This window comes from Schistocerca americana, chromosome 4 (genome assembly GCF_021461395.2).
Source record: "Schistocerca americana isolate TAMUIC-IGC-003095 chromosome 4, iqSchAmer2.1, whole genome shotgun sequence".
Classification (NCBI taxonomy): Eukaryota; Metazoa; Arthropoda; class Insecta; order Orthoptera; family Acrididae; genus Schistocerca; species Schistocerca americana.
The window spans coordinates 449,383,157-449,410,387 of NC_060122.1; the positions used below are offsets into that span (position 1 = coordinate 449,383,157).

At 41.4% G+C, this 27,231-nt stretch overlaps 1 protein-coding gene and 1 long non-coding RNA gene across 2 annotated transcripts in view; one reads left to right on the top strand and one right to left on the bottom strand.

Annotated features, from left to right (window-relative positions):
• The window catches only part of LOC124612240, a 46,065-nt gene extending 44,431 nt beyond the window's left edge, over positions 1 to 1,634 (top strand). Inside the window, exon 2 of the long non-coding RNA XR_006979511.1 lies at positions 1,271 to 1,634. This is a non-coding gene — a long non-coding RNA (uncharacterized LOC124612240). The remainder of the gene's footprint in view (positions 1 to 1,270) is intronic.
• Positions 1 to 27,231, bottom strand: part of LOC124612239 — a 234,963-nt gene that overhangs the window by 202,806 nt on the left and 4,926 nt on the right. The window lies entirely within an intron of this gene.

Here is a 27,231-nt window from a genome sequence, read left to right on the forward strand (position 1 = left end):
CACATATTTGATTGTTCTTTTGTCTCAGGGTTCACGTACTTAATCCAGGTTTCGTCACCGGTCACGATTCTGTTTAACAATGGTTCTCCTTCGTCCTCATAACGTGACAGAAAGTCTAATGCAGAGGCCATTCTTTGAGTTTTGTGGTGGTCGGTAAGAATTTTGGGCACCCATCGTGCACAGAACTTACGGTAACCCAATCTCGCTGTCACTATCTCGTACAAGAGAGTCTTAGAAATCTGTGGAAAACCAGTAGACAACTCCGACATTGAGAAACGTCGATTTTCACGAACTTTTGCATCAACTGTCTGAACGAGTTCGTCAGTCACCAGTGATGGTCTACCACTCCTCTCTTCATCATGAATGTTTTCTCGTCCACTTTTAAATAAACGTACCCATTCACGGACAACTCCTTCACTCATAACTCTTGGTCCGTACACGGCACAAAGCTCACGATGAATAGCTGCTGCAGAATATCCTTTGGCTGTAAAAAACCTTATCACAGCACGCACTTCACATTTGGCGGGGTTTTCTATTGCAGCACACATTTCAAACTGCCACAAAAACTAAACTAGCGCAGGTACGACGTTCACTCGACCATGGCTTGATGCCGACTGACCTGTTGAGTGCGTGAACGCGCAGATGGCGTCGCTACTGCCCCCACAACCCGCACTGTGACCAATCGGAGGTTACTTTCTGAACCGCCCTCGTATCATGAAAATGATCCCTGAAACATCAAACTAACTAATTGTAATTCATACACCAAGTACATTCAGTTCTTAACTTTCATTTTCCCTGCTAGATTAGTCAATGGTCTACTTCCGCAACTGTAAGTTACGACAAACGAAACTGGTATTCTTAAGAGTTCTTCTGATAACAATAACTGTTAACCACTAACCTTTCACTATAGTAATGCCAGTTTTGTTTCATGGTATCAGTTTATAGTGTGTTATCTTTTCAAGGTCCAAGAAATTATACTTTTGCACAAATTTCACTGTCTGAAGATATTTATTCATCACAGAAACAGGCCTCAGAACCCTGAAATTTACTTGCCAGTTTTCCAAATTAGAAAAATAGTTGCAATTAGTATTTACTGTTGGTGGCATGAGATCATTACTATGACTGGATGGACAGCAAAAAATGTAGTGTGTCTGCAAAGTCCTGCTATTATTTCAAAATATCGTAACTTGGAAACTATAAGACATATAAAACTTCATGTTCTTGTAAGAGATTTAGCTCTCAAAGCTTTTTCCTTTGTCCTTTGTTGCAGATCTCAGTTGGTGTGCACCAAAATGGCAACAACCAGGACAAGGCGCAATTATTTATCTGGTATCAACGACAGTATGGGATGGCACCACCGAAATAAACAAGCATAATGAGGTGGTTCAGAAACTTAAAAATGAAATGTCACAGACTTCCTCTGAAGTGATGTCTGCTTGGGCCTCAAGCAAATGTTGACTGAGTGCCAACAGCATTTTAGCACAGCCCCCAGCAGTCAGTTCGTTGAAGATCACATGAATTGCAGGAATTGAGACCAACTGTACATATTGTTACATAAGTGATCATGCCTTTTGCATACAAAGTGAAAATTGTCCAAGCATTACAGCCAAATAATCATTTTTCTGTGGCATTCATTCATGTGTTCTATGCTGTTGACCATAGATGCGGACAATGACAGCCTGAAAAAGGACCGGTTTTCAGTTAGAGCAACATTCCAAATTTCTGGACATGTGATTTGCCACAACGTTACAATTTGGGGCTCCAAAAACTCAGACAACATATATGAACACATCTGTGGCAGTTCAAACCTTAATGTTTGTTTTGTTTTAATGCTCAGTAGGGTGACAGGCTCATTTTTCTTTGCAGAGAAAACCACAATGAGAAATGTCTATTTGTACATGCTTGAACAATTCCTGCTACCGCAGACTGAGAGCTGCAGCCATCCATCATCTTCCAGCATGATGGCGTACCCATGTTGGAGTTTGAACATGCAGGATGTGCTAGATGACACACTTCCTTGGAGTATGAAGATGGTATCTGTTCCCGAAAGAACACATACCATTGATGACCGTGCAGCTTCTCTAGAATGAAATGATAATTAAATCGAAACCCTTAGCTGTCGACAGGTGTTGTTGATATACATCAATGGCGACAGCTGAAAATGTGTGCCCCGACCGGGACTCGAGCGCGGGACCTCCTGCTTACATGGCAGACGCTCTATCCATCAGAGCCATCCATTAGGAACACTATGAACGTAGGCTGTGGACAGTTGGGAATGTGGGTCTCACGGGAAGTGTGCAAGGGATAAGTCCCTGCAGTCGCACTATCCTCTGTGCCCTGCCATGTAAGCAGGCGATCCAGGGTTCGAGTCTCGGTCGGGGCACACGTTTTCAGCTGTCCCCATTGATGTATATCAACAGCATCTGTCAGCAGCTAAGGGTTTCAATTTAAATATCATTACTTCCTTGGAGGTTGGTGGGTCAGAAAATCCCATCCCACGACCCTTACGATCTCCTGCTGTCATGCCATTAGACTTCTTTTTGTGGGGTTACATCAAGTAATGCATCTACGAAGGGCACCCATAGGATAGGGAGTCTAGACCTGGGGGTATGGAATATTTTTAATATTTTGGAACATGAATGGTGGCTTGTAACTAGCCATAAGAAAGTTCCAGTTCCGCCCCTGTTAAAAACCTGAGTAATACCAACTTTTAAATCACTTTCTTAAAAGGAAGACACTCCTGGCTACACTACATTTTTTCCTTTCCCTGAGAGCGGAGGCTCGATTTCTTAATCGAGTATTTTACTGCATGTCTTGGGCACAAAATGAGCTTACAGATTGCCAGACATATTTATTACAAAACTCCTATTAAACACCTCTAACAACTACAAGCGATTATAATCTGTTTAAAGGAAAATGAGAAAGATAAGCTGCATGGAAAATTAATATTTAAAACTGAAAGGAAGAGCAAGTTTTAACTCCCCACCAATGATATTAGAGGTGGAGAATAAGCTTAGATCAGACAATTACAGAGAAAGAAATTGGCCCAGCAGTTTTGAATAGAACAATCCCGGTGTTCAATCGAATTGTTGATTCAACTTTTATGCACAATATTTAGACAACCAATCTAGTCACCTTTCTTATTATGCTGTTGTTATGCACACACGATGCCTAGGCTTAACCAGATTGTGAATTTTGCTTTTCAGAGTATGACCTGTTATTCTTTAAACCATTTTCTCAGTGTTTTCTAGTGTAATCTTAAAAATTAATGTTGAACCTCCACATCTTTTGGCTCAAATGGCTCTGAGCACTATGGGACTTAACATCTATGGTCATCAGTCCCCTAGAACTTAGAACTACTTAAACCTAACTAACCTAAGGACATCACACAACACCCAGCCATCACGAGGCAGAGAAAATCCCTGACCCCGCCGGGAATCGAACCCGGGAACCCGGGCGTGGGAAGCGAGAATGCTACCGCACGACCACGAGCTGCGGGCTCCACATCTTTTGCCCTACTGCAATTAACAGGCTTAGAAGCAATGGCAGTGGGGATCCAAACAGCACATGGGGAGGGGAAGGTGAGGAGGGGAATGGAGGAAAAACACAGAGGTCGGGGTGAAAAGATATGAGGGGGTGAAAATGGGTGAGAGTGAGGGAACGAATGTGGGAAGGGTGGAGGGGAAGGAAGGAAGAGAGGAAGAGGAAGGGTGGGTGGGATTCGGAGGAAGGGAGGGAGGAGAGACAAAAGAGGAAGAGAAAAGAGAGAGAGAGGAGAAAAGGGATGGAGGGAGGGGAAGGAAAGGAGGGAGTAGAGGAAAGGTGAGAGGAGGAGACAGAAAGAAAGAAAGGGAGGGAGGAAAAGGGAAAGCAAGGATGGGGGAGGGAAAGGATGTGAGGAGGCAGAGGTATGGAGGTGAGACAGGGAGGGAGAAGGGAGAGCAAGGAAGGGAGGAGTGGGAGTAAGAGGAAGGGAAGAATGCAGAGGGAGAAGGGGGAAGGAAGGGAGGAATGCAGAGGGAGAAGGGGGAGGGAAGGGAGGCAGAGGGCAGAGTGTAGGAGGAGGGTGAAGAGAGGATAGGGAGGAGAGAAAGGAGGGGGGAAGACAGAGGTGTTGGTTGAGGGGGGGGGGATGGAGGAGGGGGAGAGGGAGAGGGAGGGAGGGAGGGAGGGGGAGAGAGAGAGAGAGAGAGAGAGAGAGAGAGAGAGAGAGAGAGAGACTAGTGTTTTCTTCAGTAGCACAAAACTGGATAGTGTTCTCTCTTTAGTAGCAACAAAACCGGAGACAACTGTTTGCTGGTATCGCTCGAAGTACATTCACATTTGCTGTCCATCGGAAGGCGGAGGCAGATTTCCCTTGTCCCATTACCATACACATGTTCTTTATAGTATATAAATTTCTCATGGGTTTCAATGTGTGTACACTTATTCCACAGACGCAGCAGTCTCGTGGGCCTTTATGGTAAAGTTGTACTTTCTCTAACACTCCAATGAAATGCGTATATTTACTATATTTTTGTCATGGGCATCTGCCACTGTATCAAGAACGAATCTATTTGGTATCTAAGCGTATTTAGACTGTTTCTAAGGCATCAGTCCCAAAAATTTCCAAGCACTGAGGTTGGTCTCATTGTAACCTCTGACTTGACTACCAAAAGCAGGATACTCTTCTTTTCCTTTTGAAAATTTGTAAGTATGTTATGAAACAATTATTTCGACCACATAAACTGTTTTATTACATATTTTGTGACATAAATATATCAAAACGTGAAGAGCAAACAACTCGCACATTACAAAAACCTGTATGATGTCGGACTTGACTTTACATTCCATAATATGGGAGGGAGAATGTTTTGGAAACGTAGGAAATGGTTCCTCCTCACAATAGTATGATACTTCCATAAATTAAACTTGCCTTTCTTGCATTCACACCATTTACAAAACATTTTATAATTTGTCTGATGGTCCCTTGCAGCTGTTAGGGGCTACAACCCCATAAGGCGCTCTCTCTCTCTCTCTCTCTCTCTCTCTCTCTCTCTCTCTCTCTCTCTCCCCCTCCGCCACCCTTTCGGCCTGCAGATTTTCGTTTGAAATATTCGACACTGCGGCTTGCGGCTAATCAGACTTTGCGTTTCAAGCAATACCAGAGTATTTGAATGGAAGGTAACAACGATAAATTAAATTTAGTTCTTGAACTTTCCAATTTGGAGAAGGACTTGGAAAGATAAGACCGTGCCTCACTGAACGAACAATCCTGACATTTGCCAGAAGTAATTTGCGGAAAAGACCGAAAGTCGTAATCGGAATGCTGAAATGGGGCTTTGTATAACGTTCCTTCTCGAATAGGAATCGAGAGGTATGAAACGTCGTCTTTCCGTCTAACCGAATGTGCATTCTGTTTTATACATCCTAGCACTCAAAGTGTTGAATTTTTGATGCAAAACGCGATCGAATAAGAACTACACATATTCTTGTAGCGACTTACTTCCACTTTCAATACTCAGTGCTAAAGCTAATGTCACTTCGTTACCCGCAACAGAAAAACTGCCTGACAACACGAAGTTTAAAAAAACAAACTGCCGACTGTTTAAATGTTGTCGCGATATTCTGTTTCGCATAACAATACAAAACTTTACGTTTCGTTAATTTTGTCTTGTCCCATAGCTAAAGAACAAATGTTACGTTAGCTTAGTACAAAATTAGAATTGAGCTCCTAACTACTTGTTCCTTTCATATTTTTTCTTTCATTACGTTTTGTGAACTAAGTACTGCCATGCTGATCGAACGGTGTATATGATCTAGATAACAGGTAAAGGTATATAATTATGAGGTCCGGATCATGCGAATATTTTTCAATGTTAGTGGTGTAAGGCGGTGTTATTATTTTGATTACCTAAACTTCGTACAATTCAATAGTACTTCGTTACTGCACAGACGACTGAAATAAAATATCACTGCTGGTGTTAAACGCCTGGAAATTCTTGGTTAAAACCCTACGCTGTTTCAGGATAGGATGTGGTCTGGAATTTCAAACAAGGTGATTTTTAGAACAGCCTGTGTATTGGATATTTCTAAACAATCGATAATTTGGGACCATTTCGGTCGTACTATAGTAATTTGACGTTTGGACGTGCTGGTGCTACTTACATATCACTGAATTGCCTGTATGTAGCGCCAATCCCGCTGTCGACGGCGGCCTTAGAAAACCGCTGCCAGTCTCTTACGTGAACCATGAATGCGAATGAGCCACAACCCGCGGTGCTGTTTTGCTGATGATGAAGACAGCAATATGCAATTGGTTGCCAAAACATTGCCAGCTCACGATTTGGAGTCATAATAAATATTGAAGTTACGCCACATACCTCGGACGTTCGCTTGTCCGAGCGCGCTCCATTGTCAGAGACGCCTTGTCAGCAACTCGAATACTGACGCCAGTTTGCACGCTTCAGCGATACTGCCAGAATATTAAGGGATTTAAAATTCGAGAAAGAAGAAAATAATAATAAAGACAACTCTGATTATATTACGCCACGTACGACTGAATAATCAACATGAGTTCAATCCTGAGCTTAAAAAAAAGGCAATACATCCTTTTGTTTTTGAAAGGCGTTCTCATTGGTTGCGATGTATTACTTTACCTAGACAATTTTTAGTGGAGTAAAACAGGCTTCTGGGAAAAAGATACCAGTGCTATGGTTTGCAGATGTCATAGGCATCCTGACCATATGTAAAGTAGACTTCGACTTGCTGACTATAAATTCTATAGTCAAAAATGAAACAAAGTAAAGACGAATATGACGGATAGGAATACAACTAACATGTTAAAATTGAAAATTGGGAAAGAATTAAACTGTATATGAATGATGCCGAAGGCTTTCTTCAACGAATGAACTACTCTGTTATGAAGTGTTGACATGTAACAAAGAAATATTTTTCCTGAAGTGTAGTGCCTGAGTAGAGCACTGTACAGAAGCATACTGTTAGTTTTGTGTTGTTCCGGATGAAGGGAAGGGAAAGAGCAAAACCCGATACCAGTACATAGCCACCTTCACATGAATAGTGGGAAGGGGTCAGCTGAGCTAAATGATCCCATCTGACGGGTGGATCACCATCAACAGTATCACATGCCTTCATGAGACACTGCAATTCAGGACATTGGTGTAAAGACTGCAGATCAGAAACTGCATGCAACCACCTCTCCTCTACATGCCAGCCAAATACTGGTAGAAAAAATTATCCAGCACCATGATTTTGAGTCGAGTGCCACTGTATGGCTGTGTGTTAGTGACTTTACCTACAGAAGGGGGGGGGGGGGGTGTATTTACACTATGTACAGAAAATAAGATCCCATATATTTGCTCCCAATACCGGCATCTTTTTTTCTTCTTACTAAGGTGGCTACAGAAATCTCAACAGAATGCAATGTAAACAGTGGTTGGTTGGTTGTTTCGGGGAAGGTGACCAGATGGCGAAGTCATTGGTCTCATCGGATTAGGGAAGGACGGAGAAGGAAGTCGGCCGTGCTCTTTGAAAGGAACCATCCCAGCATTTGCCTGGAGCGATTTAGGGAAATCACTGTAAACAGTGTTTGTACACCTAATACAGGACTGGTCTTGCCACATAGGTGAAATAGACAGCCACTTATGACCAAAAATTTAGGAGGCGGCACAATTCAGGTAGAAATTCAGAAAATTTGAACAAACTGGGATTAATCCTTATGATATTGTCAATGATTTTGACCCCCTGACCAGCATAATAAATATACTTTGGAATCATCACTCTTGTGATCACACAAGTGACAGTCACATACAAGCCCATTCGAACATGAATGAAGAAAGGTTAGATCATAAGATAATAAGATCATTAATGATGGAGTACAAACTGAGATGATATACAACAACAAGGTAGGTCTACAGAGGGAAAATAACATGGGTCATCAATGCCCTGTTAGCTGGATCAGTCAGCAAGACCCTAATTATATCTGGCACCTCTACTCAGGTTTGAAAATGGAACATCTGATAATTTTCTGTTCATCTTTTTACTAACAAAAATGCAATATTTATGTCCTTACACATTCACAGCCATAGTCAGATCCCATAAAATTCTTCTACATTGCGCACTGTGTCATGTTGTGGCACTACAACATGTGGCATTCATCAGGATTTGTATTATAAAACGTGTCATTTAGAGAAGAAGGAAAAACAAACTTATAACCTAAATGTGACAAGACAGTATTCTGAGAATGCTTCCTGACCCCTTCCTTCAACCTCACATACACTGCCATATATTATTTTCTGTTCAAAAATCTAAAATGTGCACAGCCCAGCTGTTGATTTGCCTGCAATCTGAAGAGTGATAAGTGATCTGCAATTCTTTTGTCTCATATCAATAAGTAGACTTAAGTTGAAGTAGTGTAATTGTATTTTTGTATTTCTCTGTGAGACTTACGCAGGGCTATGGCATGTGATTGTGTATTTGCAAAATAGTTCCCATTATTTGTGAACACAGAACTCATTAGGAGATGACAATGCAAAATATTAAAACAGTTCTTGTGACCTTTGAAATTACAATTTTAACGCTGGGACTACATCCTACCTTACACAGCAAATTACTAATAAAGAATCAGATTAGGAGAGTGAGAAACAAGGAAACTCCTTGAACTACACACACACACACACACACACACACACACACACACACACACACACACACACACGACTGACTTACAAATAACATTTTGTATCAGAATTCCTTGGGAATAAGATATGGTCATCTCACTCCTGAAAGCACCGTATTCGTCTTAGGCTCAAAAATACACCTAGTATACGATCTATAAAAGAAAAGCACTAATCATGTGCTCGTAGCAAAATGTGACCCCCACTGCCGGCCGAAGTGGCCGTGCGGTTAACGGCGCTGCAGTCTGGAATCGCAAGACCGCTACGGTCGCAGGTTCGAATCCTGCCTCGGGCATGGATGTTTGTGATGTCCTTAGGTTAGTTAGGTTTAACTAGTTCTAAGTTCTAGGGGACTAATGACCTCAGCAGTTGAGTCCCATAGTGCTCAGAGCCATTTGAACCATTTTTTTTGTGACCCCCACTGGTTCCATGTCCAATCCGTTTCCAGTAGAATAGCTGGGAAAATATATTTGGACATAATGTCACTGCCTTACTTTCACGTGATAGCTGAGGGTTAGTCAATATGTATGGAATATTGTTCCTTGTAATCCCATAATTCTGACATTTTGTTAGTATCCTTTGGTCTTGCTCTTCATCTTCAAAAATTAGATCTAACAAATTCTTAATTCAGACATAATGTAAACAATAAAATATCAAAATTGTGACTTTTGTTGTTGTTGTAGGGCTTAAAAGCTGGCTCCAGCTGTTCCTATTATGCACCAGCAGAGCACCAAGTTAGGTAGTTAGCTTTTCCTGTTTTCGTTTAATTCTTAAATTCCATGTGTTTTTTTATATTTAAGAGGCGTAATATCATGTTTTCGTAACTGTAAAGTGTAGTTTCTGTCAGCCTGTAGGGAGCACAGTTGTTATTCGTTTGTTTGTTTTGAAGACGGGGTGTATACGACCCGGGACAACCGGGAAAAACCCGGGAATTTTTTCATCCGGGAGAAAACTGGGAAAAACCCGGGAATTTTTCATTGTTTTAGATTTCAGTTAAATTTTTGTAATTTTGACTGCAGAATTGATTCTCCAGCAAAGAATGTTATTGTATCCTGCTACTGGAGAATGATACTGCAGCAATAAAATATAAACGAGAAGGAAAAAGTAAAGGCCCGTCCACACGCAACGATCTGTCTGCGCACATCACATCTGCGCAGACAGATCGTTGCGTGTGGACAGAAGATTTGCACCAACCTGAGGTGTGTGCAAACCTGGAAGTTGGAGTTGGAGGTTTGAGCGAAACCTCTCAAATCTGTGGGTTCAAACCACATCTGCGCAGACAAGTTGGAGCGTTTGGACAGGAGATCGCCGCAAATCTGGCGCGAAACAGCTGTTTGCTCAGTCTAGTGTTTGTATTTGTGCGCACAGGGCTTTAAAATGGCTGATACTCATCAGTGTTCTCGAGAGTTTGTAAGTGAATTCATTGAAATATACAGAAACCACCCATGTTTGTGGAAGATTAAAAGTAAAGAATATAGTGACCGAGGCAAAAAGACAGCAGCATACAATGCTATACTTGAAAAATTGCGGGCAGTTGACGCCTCGCAAACAGAGAAACTGTAATAAAAAAAATTGGTTGCGAACTGTTTACCGAAAAGAGTTATCCAAAGTTCAGAAATCTAGAAGATCTGGTGTAGGAGTAGATCAAGTATACCAGCCAACATTATGGTATTTTGATCTGCTTGGCTTTCTTAGTGATCAAGAAACGCCAAGACCAAGCAGGAGTATAATTGAAGATGAAATTGGAGTGTCAATGTGCGAGGAAACGGAACTCGAGGTAATGTAAAACAATATATTTCACATACGTTTATCAAAAGTTTATTCAAAAGAATATATTTGTGTGAAAACATAATAGAAAATTAACTACTGTTATAAAAAGAACTCATCCTTCAAGACAGCATGTGTTGGGTATTATTTCACTCAACGCTTGTTTCGATATTGCAGTTGAAAATTCCAAATCCTTGTAGCTCCTTCCTGTTGCTAGGAATCTTAATGTTACCGCCAGCCGTTCATGAGGAGAAATTGCACTTCTCATACAAGTATTTTTTCTCATATGAGGGGTTACAAGCTGTAAGAGATAATTATAAGTTTCGACATCCATCCGCAAATAATTTCGCCAGTCGTTAGGTTCGCTCTGCAACTCTCGCAGTAAATTTACGTGAGAAAACTACTTTCGCTTTAGCAGCCACTGTCTACACCAATTTGACCGCTTTCTCTGTTTCCTACGGTTGGTCTGAATGCTTTTTTGCAACACAATTTGCGAACACAGACCACAACAGAACTTCGTCCATTTCTATATTTCAAAATAACTGAATTAAATTTTTGACGTTTACGGGGAGCGTAGTCGCTGATGTTTCTTTTCTACACCGACAGATGGCGAGCGAGTAGTAGATTGGGGTTTGTGTCGTGTGAACACACCACATTTGCAGCGATCTTTTGCATGTACAGACATCTGCGCCGTTGTCTGCGCAGACAGATAGTTGCGTGTGGACCGGGCTTAAAACTTTAGTGGCAAAGGAAATGTGCAATTTACAACAACAAAAAACCGTGTACGCACAAGCGTCTGCAAAAATATGTCAAAGGCCTTAGGGCGCAGACTGTAATTCTTCGTAACAATAAACTGCTTGCTATGAGCATGACGTCACAACTGTTCACATTAGGTTCGTTTGACCAATTGCCAGCGGTCTGTTGCGCATGCGCATTTGACTCGTGTACAAGCAGTACTGTATCGGTAGTAGCAGCAAGCAGCCTGATGCAAACGAGAAAAATTTTTCTCGCGCGCCCTAGCTGCCAGATTCACGCTTGCACAGAGTTGTCTGAGTTGTAGTGGGGAGGGGGTTAACCTCCACCTGACCCGTGTTTATATTAAGTGATTTCACTGCTTCTCTTCGTGTACAGCTCCCACGTCAAATGAAAACAAATCGGATTTCTGTGGCCGGGATCTACTAAGTGAATTAAAATACATTCACATAATTACGGAGGGCAAAAATATATTATTAATTTCAGTTTTCTGATTTTATTTTATTTCCAAGTTAGTAGCAGTCAAGTATTAATCGCCTTGCAGAACAGTGAAGTTATTTTTGCAAGTTTGCTAAAGAAATTTGGCTTTATTAATCTTTCCGCCGAGGCAATCATTTTATTTGAAACGAAGTGTTTCATTCTACAGTATTGGCTAGTTCCAACTGTTCGCTGAATTTCAAGTGCACGATATTATCTTCTGCCATATATGGCATTATGCCATAATAATGAACCAAAAATGAGATCGTAGAGTACTGGTACTCCAAGAAAATATACATCCCAAAAACCACAGTGAAAAGCTAATATCATATGGGACCTACTTCATTGTGAATCTGGAAAAAAGCCAATTTGCACTTCAAGCCGAATAATGCATTTTAGTGTGGTTTACGAAATTCCGATGCTCTTTGGAGTATCCTCTGATGCACTGTTTCTTTTATGGTGTAATGTAAGCTCTCTTAGTGCTTTATACACACGAACATACGGGCTTCCTACACCACTGCAGTTGCACACGCACAATAATGCCTGTTTTCTGGCGCTCTCTGGCAACTGGAAAATTGAACCTATTTCTAACAGTCTCCGGATAGTATTGCGAACTGTGGTTAGAAAAGCGTTACTTTCAAAGTAAATTTCTTTTTACGCAAGATGAATTATGTTACGTGTGAGAAAGTGGGATGGATATCTAAACCACAGAGCGTTCGAAACTGAACAGTTTTGAGGACCAGTCACTTACAAGAATTTCGAGCCGAGACATTTATGTCATAATTTTAAATTTACTGGCACATTTGTGTGATGTGTCTTAAAGTATAACACACGCAAAAAAGATCAATATTACATGTGAAAGCTTAGCTTCTGTTGTAGCGTGTTAATCTTAGAGACTAACATTAAATGTGAAATCTTAGCTTTGCTTGTAGATATACGGTACTGTGTACATTAATGTAAACCGTTAACTTTTCCTCTTGCGTGTTCGCGCTATGTAACCAGTGATCTCGCTATTGGCTGACTGTGGCTTGAGATATGCTTGCTTACAAAAGGACATCGCAACCTCGGTTTCAAAACGCTACGGAAACTAACGCGCTGTGTTTGTTGCAATTCGAATTTGTACTTTCGTAATACGAAAATATGCAGCGTATATGTTGCTGCAAACCAAAGGTCTTCCCAAAACTTCTCTCCTTTTTTTTTATTAAAAGTCTCTCCAAAACTTCTTTGCCCCGTCTTTTTTTCCGGGAAGTTCCATGCGATTGTATAAAACGTTAACCATTCAAAGGATTGATACGTTTTACAGTTCCGAGGGAAATTCTACCGAAAACCTACTGTCACTTAGCACAGAAAAAGTGTATTTTCGCCCGGGAAAAAGCATATTTTTTATACGGGATATCCGGGAGAAATCCGGGAATTTTTTTTCCTTGTCCCCGTATACACCCTGGAAGAGCAAGCAACTGTTCGTTTCAGTCTAGTCAGTCAGTTGGCTTCCAAGTGTTGGCAGTTTCGCACCAGCACTGCAGCAAGTTACATATTTAGCTTTTTTTCATACTTTAGTTCTTAAATTCTGTGTGTGATTTTGTGTTTAAGAGGCGTAATCTCACACTTTAGTAACTGTGCAGACTCGCAAAGTCTGGAGCAAAGTTGTTATTTGTTTTGAATGGCCCAGGATGTGTAAGGCATCAGCCACTGTCAGTGACAGTGACATGTCAGGAGGGTAGCAAATTGCATATCTGAGTTTCTCTGTGTGCTGTTAAAGTTTATTTCTTAAGCTAGTTTTGCTGGAATGGGTAGGGCGTGTCCATGTTCTGTGCAGATGCAGGAGGAGTTTGCAAACAGCTAATGGCACTTTTGGCTACGGTCAGCTGTCTTCATGTGGCTGCCTCACGGTGTGATGGAGAATCTGGCCATCACATGGTACAGCTCAGATGTTGCTTGCTTCACCTGCTCCACTGTTGAGGCACCGTCCAGTCAAATCAATGCAGTGGATCCACCACCAATGCAAGGTGACTGACGGATGGTAACACATTCGCGTCACCAGACTTGAAGAGTCATTGTGAGGCTTGCCGTCTAGCCTAACCCATTCACCCTGTGAATGGACAGGTGGCCACTCTTTCAGCAGAGGCCAAGAAGGTACACATGGAGAGGGCTTTGCTAGTTACTGGGAGCACCAATGTTAGTGCCTTATGGAGTCCATTAGGGAAACTGTACAGGGCCAGAAAGAAATCCAATGTGCATTTGTATGTCTGTCGGGTATCCTCATCCAAGATGTGGGGGAGGCCTTGCCTACAGCTACTGGGTGTGCAGGGTACAATCATCTGCAAGTTGTGGCTTAATGTCAGCACCAGTGATATCAGTTGCTTGGGTTGTAAGGCCATTGTCAGTTCATACGGACAAGTGGTATGAGTGATAAATACTGATGGTCTCAAGTGCAGTGTGCAATCAGAGCTCACAATTTGCATCACTATTCCCAGATTTGATTTGGGTCCCTTGGTTAGAAGCTTAGTGGAGGGTCTTGGCCAAAGGCTTCATCAACTTTGTGGTGGTCTTGGCTGCAAATTTATGGACCTATGCTATCAGGTGGAGAGTTGCAGGACTCCTACTGATAGGTCAGGGGTGCACTGCACTCGAGTAGCAGAGTGCATGTGGAGTGCACATGGGGTTTTTCAGGGAATGCCGCATTTTAAGGCGCCGTACTCTCATGTACACTAGTCAGTCATCACACAGATAACAAGATTAGACCATGTCAGTGTAAAGACAATTCAACAGTCAATATTTTATCTGTAAATTACTGAAGTGTTTGTAGCGATTTTCCCAAACTTACTGCCGTACAGGAAGTTTCTTGTGCCAAAATTATTCTTGGGAACAAGAGCTGGCTGAAATCTGAAGTAGGAAGCTCTAAAATATTTAGTGTGTTCTAGGAAATGTATTGAAAAGACATTAGGTGCCACAGGAGAGGGAGTGTTCATGGCAGTCATAAAAATATTCTCTGTACTGATGTCAAATTTAAGTGAAACTGTAAAGTTGTCAATGTGTGTTTAAGAGGTTTAGGTGAAATCAAATTAATTGCTGGATGTTTTTACTGGCCACCCGATTCCGCCATGACAGTTTTAGAATAATTCAAAGAAAGTCTATGCTCGGCAGTGTGCAAATATACAGATCATGCAATATTAGTTTGAGCCAACTTCAACCTACTGAGTGTAGACTGGGACATCTATGATTCATTGCAGAGGGTATGGTCAGGCAGTCTTGTGAAGTACAAGAGTGGTTTGAAAAGTTCTTGGAATCACCATGAGAGGTCAGCACTAGTGCAACAAGTTGTTCATGTGATACTCGTTGGACTGTTGCCTGTAAACACGTGACACATCAGTGCTCTTGGAAGAGAGTTGTGGCGGTGACATGACCCTGTTGTTGTTCCTGGGTAGTGATTTGTGAAGATGGAAAAAAAAATCGAGATTTGAGCAGTGATTAAGCACTTCAAAAAGGAAGGATATTCATGCTGATATACAGAATACACTGGGGGACTCTGTTTCTTCATATTCAACTGTTGCCAAGTGAAAAAAATGAATTTAAATTTGGTCATGAGAGCATAGATGATGATCTGCGCAGTGGTCAGCCAAGATGTGTCATTACTCCAGAAGTCATTGGAAAAGTGCACAAAATGGTCATGGAGGATCACCAACTGAAAGTGCATGAAATTGCCCATGCTTTCCAGATGTCATCTGAAAGGGTATATCACATTTTAACTGTAGAATTAGAAATGAAAAAATTATCTGCAAGACAGGTGCCGCGACTCTTGACGCTGGATCAAAATCGTGTGCCATCACCATGGCAAAATTACATGAACTAAGATATGAATTGTTGCCACAACCACATTATTCACTCGATATGGCTCTGTCAGACCTCCATCTCTTCCCAAAACTGATCATTTTTCTTGGAAGGACGAAGAATTGATAGTTGGAGTTGACAAATATTTTGCAAGCCTGGAAGAAACTCATTTCTGAGATGGGATCAAGGCACTGGAACATCATTGGACCAAATGCATTAATCTACAAGGAGACTACACTGAAAAATACAAAAAGTTTCGGTGATTATTTCTGTTCTGTTCCAAGAACTTTTCAAACCACCCTCATATTCTTGAAAATGTGTTCCAAAAAGTGTCTTGAACAACTAGTTTGAGACTGACACACACTGAAAATGTTTTAGAGCTCATAGTTACAAATAGGCCTGACCTTATCGATGGTGTCAGCATAGAGACCGGGATTAGTGATAATGATATCATAGTGATGATGATTACTAAAATAAATGAATCGATCAAAAAGACTAGGAGAGTATTTTTGCTAGATAGAGCAAATGTGCAGTTGTTAACATCCTAGTTAAGAAAATGAACATCATTTAGTTCCAGTATGATCGAGGTAAAGGAATTATGGGTAAAATTTACACAAATTGTAATTTGTGCTCTGGAGACGTCTGTGCCGAGGATGGAAAATAGTGATCATGTTTTAAAAACATAACTAAAAATTTCTGAGAAAGCAAAGTGTGATGCATTATCATTTCAAAAGAGAACACGCAAATGATGACAGGCAAAAGGTAGTAAACATTTCTGGGTCTGTAAAGAGAGCAATACATGAAACATACAACCGCTAACCACTGTCGTACCTTAGCAAAAGATTTTGCCAAGAACCTAACAAAATTCTGGTCCTTCGTAAAATTGTTAAGCAGCTCAATGGCTTTTATTGAGGCACTCTCTGATCAGTCTGGTGTGGCAATAGAAGACAGCAAATGGAAAGCTGAAGTTTTAAATTTCCCATTTAAGAAATCATCACACAGGAGGCTCGTTTGAACGTACTGTTGTTTCATCATCGCACAGACTCCCACATGGAGGACATAGTAATAGGCATCTCTGGTGTATAGAGAAACAACTAAAACAGTTGAAGACAAGTAAACTACCTGGTCTGGATGGAATCCCAATTCAGGTTTACATAGAGTACAGCATTGGTCCATTACTTGGTTTGGATTTATTGCGAAACTCTTGACCAGTGCCAAGTCCCAAGTGACTCCAGAAAACCGCACTTGAAACTTGTATGTAAGAAATTACAGACCCATATTCTTAACATCAGTTTGCTGTAGATTTTTGAACATACTCTCAGTCTGAATATAATAGATTTCCTTGAGATGGAAAGCTTCTGTCTATTGATCAGCATGCTTTTGGAAAGCATCATTTGTGGGAAACAATTTGCCCTTTTCTCACATGATATCTGCAAACCAAGGATGAAAGGCAACAAGCAGGTTCCGTATTCGTAGATTTCCGAAAAGCATTTGAAACAATGTCCCACTGGAATGTTGATGAAGATACAAGCTTTCTCTCACTATTTGTAATACAGGAGCTTGTGGAATATGTATGTAGATGAGACTGTGGAGAATGGAAGCACCAAATATACTGACAGTGAGTTTCCATAAGAATCTATGTAGATAAATAATCTGATGGACAGGGTTAGCAGCAATCTGTGGCTGTTTGCCAATGGTGCTGTGGCGTATGGGAAGGTGTCATCATTGAGTGACTGTTAGATGATACAAGATGACTTAGACAAAATTTCTAGTTGGTATGATGAATTGTAGCTAACTCTAAATATAGAAAAATGTAATTTAATGCAGGTGAGTAGGAGAAACAATCCTGGAACGGTCAAATACAGAATTAGTGTGCTGCTTGAAACAGACATGTCAATTAAATATTTAGGCATAATGTTGCAAAGTGATATGAAATGGGACAGGCATGTAAGAATTATAGTAGGGAAGACAAATAGTTGACTTAGTTTATTGGAAGAATTTGAGGAAAGCAGACCACATATAGAAGAGTGCAATCCAGTCTTGAGAACTGCTCAAATGTCTGGAATCCCCACCACGTCTGATTAAAGGAAGACATAACAGCAATTCAAAGGCAGTCTGCTAGATTTGCTACCAGTAAATCTGATCAATACGCAAGTATGTTGGAAATGCTTTGGGAGCTGAAATGGGAATTCCTGGAGGGCGGAAGCTTGCTCCCCCCCCCCCGAGAGATTAGGGCTTGTACAGAAACATATACACAGTCACAGTGAAGTATGTATGTAGAAGAGACTGTAGAAAATAGGAGCACCAAATATACTAGTTAACAAAGTCAGCAATCTACCTATCGCTGTGACTGATTTCATACACACAATGTTACAGCACAACAGCTGCTAAGATTTCTGTACTTGTGATTAGAAAAAAAAAATGTGAATAATGAGAGTGAATATAAGGACTTATACTTCGTTTATGCACTGATGAGTCAAGACACCATGACTGCCTACTTAACAGTGTGTTGTGCCACCTTTAGGAATGCAATACCACAGTGTTTTCGTGTGTTTATCATCTCTGACAAGTTCTTGGTAGTTTTCCGGAGATATGTAGCACCAGATGTCTGTGTACAGATGACGCAATACCTACAAGTAATGGGCTGGTGGTATGTGTGTGGGGCGCTGGTGTCTGATAGTGTCCCAGATGTGTTCCACTGTGCTCACATCTGTTGAATTTAGTGATCAAGACAAAGATGCGAGTTCATTACATGCTCCTCAATTGTGAAGTGCAAGAGTTATCCTGCTGGAAGACGTCACTGCGTGGGGAAGACAACAAGCATGGAGGCCTGCAGATGTTCCTTAACCCTAAAGTTCACCTAATCCTCAGCTATCACAGTGCCTTTGATTACAACCAAAGGTCTAATGGAAGTCCATGTAAATGTTCCTGACAGCATAACAACATATTTACCAGACTGCATCTGTGGTATGGTGCATGTTTTGAGCAGCCATTTGCCTGGATGACAAAGTATAAGTATCTAGTGATGACTATTGATCTGGTGTACAAAAACATGATTCATCCAACCAGGCAACACGTTTCCACTGATCCACAATCCACTTTTGATGGTCCCGTGCCAACTGCAGTTGAGAATGTCATTGGGTCAATATGGGAACACACATGGGTCGTCTGCCATGCGGGCTCCTGTTCAACAATGTGCATGGAGTGGATTGCTCCGAAACCACTTATGCATGCAGCAGCACTGCACTCTCTCATCAGATCTGCCACAGATCACCACCTATCCTGCTTTACACAGAGGGAAAGCCTCCAACCTCAATGTTCTGTGTTAAGGTCTGGATGTCCAACACCTTGTTGCCTACTTACGGTTCCACCATCCTTGAACCCCTTTTCATGGATGTTTTTAGCATGCAAAATGCTTCACCATTTCTGAGGTATTTGTTCCTAGGAGATAGATGACGACAATCTGCCCTTTGTCCAAGTTGCTTACATCAGTGCATTTCTACCCATAACATGGACAGAATGATTCCCCATTCATCTTTGCTACGGTTACACATTTTCCTTAGCACAACACATGATCACAACATCAACCGGTGGCATTCAGTCTCACAGCGGGCAGTGGTCATAATGTAAAAAAAAAAAAAAAAAAAAAAAAATGGCTCTAAGGCCTATGGGACTTAACATCTGAGGTCATCAGTCCCCTAGAACTTAGAACTACTTAAACCTAACTAACCTAAGGACATTACACACATATCCATGCCCAAGGAAGGATTCGAACCTGTGACTGTGGCAGCAGTGCGGTCCTGGACTGAAGCGCCTATAACTGCTTGACCACAGTGGCCAGCTAATGTTTTCACTGGTCAGTGTATAGTGTTAACCTAAAGGCATACTTACTGTAGGTGGGTGTGAAACTAACAGAAATTTGAAAAAAAAGTAACTGTGACAACAGTGGCTGGCTGCTTCAAATTCCTTCCCCATAACAACCATCAGTCACAGTGTCCTTAAACCATAATGGAGAAAATAATGCAAACTACATTGTATTTATGTATTCATTAACACGGTAAGAAATGGTTTTGAACTATTTTTGACAGTCTTCAATATTTGTTTTGAATTAGTTTTAGTTATTTATTTTTTATTCTACAGCACCATTCTATTTTGACATTTATGCTGTTCTCTGGAAAGCAGAATTAATGTTTTTATATCTGCTGATGTTGCTGTTGCAGTATTCAGCCCGAAGACTGGTTTGATGCGGCTCTCCTCCACACTAGTCTACCTGTGCAAGCCCCTCCATCTCTGAATAACTACTGTAGTCTACACCATTTGGCGCTGCTTACACACTTCCCTCCACACGAAATTGATGATTCCTTGAGGCCTAATAATCTGTCCTATCAACTGATCAATTCTTTTAGTCAAGTTGTGTCATAAATTTGCCATGGTCCTAAGAGACTTTTTTTAAGGACAGTTTGTAAACACGGTCTAGTTAAGAATAGCCAGGAAGACCCTCATGCAAATGTTTGGAAGAAGAATATTGATTTTGATCTGGGAAAAAACAAAGAAGATCCAATTTGCAAAACAAAAGCTGTCAAAGCCTTGGAAGACAACTTCTACAAAACTAAACTCTAACAAAAGTCATGTCTGTCTGATATAGCCTAGTAATGTCAGTATGAAGAGAGATTTTTGCGAGCATTTAAGTATTACTTCTACAATCCAAAGAGGATATAAATTCCAATATTCTTTTAACAAAGATGAGCCTAACGTGGTTTATGACTACAGTTTAGAACAGGAACAGTGACAGGCAGTATGCACTCCATGTGTGTGTGTGTGTGTGTGTGTGTGTGTGTGTGTGTGTGTGAGCGCGCATGCTTACAGGTGCTCAACATTGAGGTTATCAATGCCCTACCACACATCAAAAGAAACAAATGTGGACAAAATTAGCAAAATGGGGCCATACACACAGACAGTGGGAAAAGACTAAAGATGTTATACAAGAGACTAAAACATTAGTGAAATGAGAAAGGAGCTAAACAGACACCACAGGATATTGTCACTGGCTGGCCCCTTACAAGCCAGTCATTCTGTGAATGAATTAAAACCCGCTTCCTAAAATCTTGGTAAAAACATCAGACAATTCACAAAACTTTAAAACTCTAACCACATTCGTTTGATTATTACCTAAAAGAGATGGCAGATCCGTCAGCAAATCAGCTGTGGCCCACTGCTCAGAAAGTAAATTGCAGTCCAATAAAACATGGTGCACAGTGATCTGTATGCCACAAGCACTACAGATTGGAGGGTCCTCTCTATGGAGCAAGAAACCACATGTCCTATAGCTGTGGTCTGTGCGAATATGAGTGAGGAGAAACTTGTCCCATCTATGTGGCTGGAAGGAAGTACACCACACCCGCATTTTGGGCTTTACTAAACGGAGCTTACTGCTGGCCACTTCCAGCCACTCATCCTCCCAATGATGCTGGCCTCTTGGGCTCAACAGCAAGGTGATAGCATGCAGGGGGGTGGCACAATGAAATACCTGTAGATCGAGACATGCTTCCTTGGCTATTACATCTGTCCTTTTGTTCCCAGCAATGCTGATGTGCCCTGGTACCCAGCAGAAAGCCACCTTCTTCCACAGTCGTCATAGTTGGAGGAGGATATCCTGGATGGTCTGGACTACATTATCTGCTGGGTACAAACATTTCAATGAGTGAAGGGCACTCAGAGAATGGGAACAGACAAGAAATTTAGCACTGGAAGAACATCTTGTCTGCTCCAGTGCCCATAAGATTAGACAATTCTGCATCAAAGATAGTAAACGCTTGAGGTAGTCAAACCTCGAGGACATGATGCAGGAAAACAACAGGATAACCAACAGAACCCCCCTCCCTGTTTCCACTAAATAGTTGTGGTGCTCAGATCAGATGTCAGAAAATGTTGCATTAAAAATGGAAGCAGGAGTGCAATCTCTCTTTTACCACACCAAATCGAAAATCACTCTGAGCCTCTCCAGTAGCTAGGGTGGCAGGTGGTTAACGCCCTGAATTTGGGGCCGTACTGGCTCAACACTGCCGAACTCCAGCACACAAGTTGCGCACAGATCCCAAACAGCCTTGTGCTCACAGACATTTGGAAAAAAAAAGTTCCAGAGGTGGATGAGCAGCAGTATGGTGTGCGGGTGAAGTCGGAGCTCCGAGAAATTTACACACCTGATGCACCAGGAGGAGCTGCTGCCAGATGGTAAGTGGTGGTTCCCCAGCCTCAGCACAGAGGCTGGGTATGGGACTGGTCCTATAAGCACCTGTGACCAGCCAGAGCTCCTCATGGTGGACAGCATCAATGATCTTCAAATAGGAACACCTCACCGATCCATGCACCGCGCACTCCTAGCCTAGTTGTGAATGTATGAGAGCCCTAGAAAACAGGAAGTGACGCACCCTGTCTGCTCCCCAGGATCAGATTTTCAGTGCCCTCAGTGTTCTGGCTAAATGAACACACACAAACACACACACACACACACACACACACACACACACACACACACACACACTCTCTTATCTGCAGAAAACTGAAAAGTCTTTGATGCCCACTCCTCCAACCTCCATACTATAAGTTGCAACTAACAGCTTGCTGATGCAACAGTGGAGGAGGAACAGAAAACAGCAAAATCGTCCACGAATTAGGAGCACTGCACTGGACTTCTTACCACAGATGTGATACGGTTGATGGCTATGCCAAAGAGGGTAACACTTAAAACACTGGCCACATGGACACCATTCTCCTGCTCAAAACAATCTGACAGTGAATCACCAACTCGGGTGCTCAGATAGCGCCAAGACAGGAAAGACCAGATGAAGATGGGAAGGTGGCCACAAAAGCACTGCTGATGCAGTTGAGCAAGAATACAGTGTCACCAAGTAGTATTGTATGCCTTACTGATATCGTAGAGTATTCAAATGCAGTGATGTCTACGTAGGAAAGCCTGCTGAATAGCCGCCTCTAGCAGGGTCAGGTTGCCAAAACTGGACCGAAATCTTCGGAATCCACACTGAGAGTGGCTAAGGAGTTGCATGGTCTCTAACAGCCAGACCAGATGATGATTAAGCATTCGCTCCATGGTCTTTCCTACATAGCTCGTTAAGGCAATACTCTGAAAGTTACTGGGGCATGTGTGCTCCTTTCCTGGTTTGAGGAGAGATACCAAAATTGCCTCTCTCCACAAGTTTGGGAAGTTACCTGTCTGCCATACAAGATTAAAACATTCAATCTTTCGATGCAGCTGGCAAATGTTTAAGCATGCAGTACCGGATCTGGTTGTGACCTGGTGTATTGTCACGAGTCTAGGACAGGGCTGATTCCAGCTCCCACATAGAGAAAGGATAGTTGCAAGTTTCTGAATTCTTGGAACCAAAGTCCAACTTTCTCCTCTCTGCAGTCACATGGTGGTGATAAAATGCCGGATCCTGGCTGGCATTTGCAGTAGTTTGTGCAAAGTTCAACAGCATCTGAGCAATGTCTCCACGCACCATTTGGAGATCGCCTCGTGTCAGCACTGCAGCTGTTGGTGGATGAATGCGTTTACCAGAAATTCTCATGATGGCTCCCCATACTTTCATAGAACAAGTGGAATGGTTGATAGAGTCCAGAAACATTTTCCATGACGTTTTCTTGCTCTCCTTAATCAGAAATTGGGCATTTGCTCTCACGACTCTAAAGGCTATAATGTTGTCTGCTGGAGGGTAGTTTTTAAATTGCTGAAGAGCTACTAGTCTGCTCCGAATGGTTGAACAGCACTCATCTGTCTACCAGGGTACAGTTCGCCTCTGAAGATCACCTGAGGACTTTGGGATGGATAAGTCAGTGGCATGACGGATCATTTGTGTGATATAGTCCACCCATTCCTAGATGCTGTTGCAACATTCAAACACAGCTAGCTGGCTGACCAAAGCCCAGTTAGCTCTGTTGATCATCCATGTCGGTGGCTTCTCTTCATGTAGTGAAGACATTGCAGTCCCCACTCCAGACAGGATCATCGCCACAGCATTTACACACTTTGGAGGAGATGCACAACCAACACCTTCATGGGTGGCCTTACCACATTTACCACAAGTGGCTGCCCCCTTACAACCTGAGGTGGTGTGTCCAAAGCACTGACAGGTAAAACAGTGCATCGGATTAGGGAAATAAGGCTGCATGTTGAGGTGGAGGAAACCAGCCACTCAGGAAGTTCTGTGCTGCCGAAAGTCAGTATAAATGAGTCAGATTTCATGAGATCACCATCCGTCTGTTTCATTATGTTCTGTACATCAACAATGCCTTCCTGGGACCACTCAGCTTGGGGGATGTCAACCAGATCCCTGTGAGTGGCAACACATTTGCTATAGTTGAAGGTGTAGTGCAGTTCACTTTCTACTGCATACTGCCCAAGGCACAGAGTTTTCTGGATGTTCTTGACTTGTTGGGAACTGGATGTTTCTACCAACAGGGTCCCATTTTGCAAGTGCTTAACAGATTTTAATGTTCCAGCAATTCCCTCTAAACCTTTTTGTATGTAAATTAGTGAAACTTCCTCAAAACTCCCCTCCTTCCATTTAATTATAAGAAACACATCTGGCCACCAGCATGTGTTCTTTTACTCAATACTGACACAAGCTAAGTAATCACAAGTCTGGAGGACTGGCTACATGAGTGCTCTTGTTTGATTGGGTGTTGGTACCTTCCTGCAGCCCACCACCTTTATCCCATGAGCAGCTAGGGAACTAGAAGTTCACCTAGACAGAGCCCCATGTGCCTAGGTAAGCCTTATACAACTAAGGTGCGGCAAATTCCCCAGAGGTTGCCCGCTAACGGCTAACGACTGTTCCACCTCAACAGCCACGCATCTCATAAGCACGCAACACATCTTGAGATTGTGGGATTATTTTTTACAGATTTTTTACCATCCTCGCATTCCTTGGTCATTGAAGCATGCCCAGAGCTTACAGTGACAGGAGACTGGTGGTGCTTACCAGCCCCAGCTCAGGAACCCACGTCGACAAGCCCGTACTCAGCAAACGAATGCTGAGCCCCTGAAGGGACATTTCACCTGTGATATGTAGGCTGGCAATATGTGAGTTTAACATATCCAGAAAGGTAGTAGTCATAGGTGACAAACCCTTTTTTTAATTAGAAACACTTTTAAGTTATGCTATTACAAGATTCCTGATGAAGGGGAGTGGTGGTTAAAAAAAAAAAAAAATGTTATTTATCTAGGAAATGAAAACTATAATGTGCCAGCCATCCAGGTATTCATACTAACAGCAAATATAAGTGGCTAGGTTTGACACTAAAAATGAAACCATTTTATATTCTTCTCAGACAATTCATGGTTACAATGCATAATGAAGATTGCTTTAAATTGACAATGCAACTGTTTCAAATTTCCTGTTCTTTCCCACTCTTCTTTGGAATGAAAGCTGAGGGGAAAAAATGATCTGTAGTGTAGTCAAAAGGCTTGGTTAGCTTAAAAGGTGATAATTTGGTTGCAAGGTGGCAAAGCAAACACATATGATAAGATAACCTCCATTCCAGTTAAAGATAATTGGTACAATAAACATCTTGCAAATTTTTAAGGCTACAATTACTATTTTCCAAATAAATTACATGTTATCTAGTTCTAGTGATCCCAGAATCTGACACAACTACCTCAACTCATGTCACTTTTTTTTCTCCCGTGTTCTTTCATTTGGTATACACGACCAGTTGTTGACACATTCCTTTGCATTCCTGTCACATACCATGGTGATTGCTGCCAACATTGTTCCACAAAGCATGTAAGTAACAGAACTGCTCATATTTTGAACATTTAGCAATTTTATATTTTACGATGAAATCACAACATGAGCAACAATGTTGTATATAAGAATCCAGGAGCATCACCACGGTCCTGTGCAGTAAGTGTCACATGAAAAGACGTGGATGTTGATAAGTTCACCCACAGTACAGCATTTCTCAACTTGTATGTTAATATCTATTTTATGGATGATAATGTGTGCTGGATTCTTGACAAATCAAAATTAATTCAAATTACAAATTAGATTGGTACAGTTATATCAAATTCAACAGCAGCAGTTTTAAATCGAAGCTCTTGCTACACAATAAGATACTGTATCGAAATGGAAATTGGTGAAAGATATATATGTCACTCACTAACACCTGACAATATGCAGCTGTTTCTGGTACTCTCAACAGAAGAACAGAGGTGATGAAGAGAAAACAGAAATGGACAGCACAATTAACAGAAAAAAAAGAAATCTTTTGTTGGTCACTCTTTACCCCAATGAGGATACCCTCAGAGAAACAGGAATGATTCTACATCTTACTTTCTTCATATGATGAAGTTGCTTCTGTACTAAGATCTACAACTGAAAGCAACATGAAAAAGCAAAACCCGAAAATGAACCTCCCACAAACTGCAACCTGCTCCCATACATGTAGTCTGGGATACCATTCTGTGATATTCATCATAAAATCTTTTCATTCTTATTTTATTACATGACATGAATTCATCTATATTTTGCAGTATTGTGCTACTTTATATTTCAGCAGTATATATAACACGCTACTAACCATTAAGCCTACAATTGTTGGTAAAATAGGATTGCACTCATACTTAGCTACACTCTTAACTGACACAATATGTCTGTAAACTAATGTTTCGGTAAAAGTTCAAAGCAGTCTTTTTTCATTGTGATAAAATCAAATAGCTTCCTAAATTATGTATGACTTTCTCCCAATTTCCAGAGTTAGTGTCCAAAGAAACTTGCCAGTTACAAGGTGAAGAATATATCAAGTTAACGTTGAAAAACACTTTCATCACAGAATGTGTTCTCTCTTGTGATCGATGGAAAACTGGCTGGAAAAGAAAGAACCCGAGGGAAAGGAATCAGGATAAAATTGGAATGTAATGTCAACTACAAAACAAATTTCTGGACAGCTTCTTATGTGATGTTAATGAAGTGGTATTTCAGTAGCATTTGATGCTGACTTTTCAGTCAGAGTTTTGCTGAAAGAAATCTGGTTTGTCAAGAGACGTCAACATTTATGGTTACAGTTATGGGAAGCAATTTGCTTCACACAATATCTTCTTTAACTCACATGATCACCTGTGGATAAATAGAAAATTTTACATGAGTAGTTGTGTCCTTTTATTAACACTTAGCCACTAACCTCCCTTTTTTATGTTATATTAAAAATCACCCTTTTTTTTCTACCAGTAATGACACTGTGCTGCAAATGTGAAATATTGTGCAAGAAATAATTGATGACAAGGAGGTAGTGTGGACAAATCAATCATCAATTGTTGCTTGTATAGATTCAGTTAAAAAGGTGTGTTACCTACATAGTGGAAATATTTCTCTCCCTTTTTCCTTTTCCCAAAGAACACAAGCTTGGCACATAGTTTAAATCATTTCCCCTCGTTCTAGGGTTGAATTTATGTAGGTCATCATCACAGATAAAAAGTGTTCAGAGCCTCATCAAAGCCTGATTTTCTCATGTCAAATTAGTCCATTTCAAAGTGATTGTGTAGTTTTCTTGCCATGTAATGTGCACAAACATTATCTCCCCAACTAGCAGAAATGTTTTAGCTGTGTCTACTGCCTTTGAGGTTTGTTAAACTCAGATAAGAGCTTGTTGGTTGTGTTTGTTCCCCCACCTCCCATCTGCCATCCCATCTTATTTCCCTCAAAAACTGCACAAA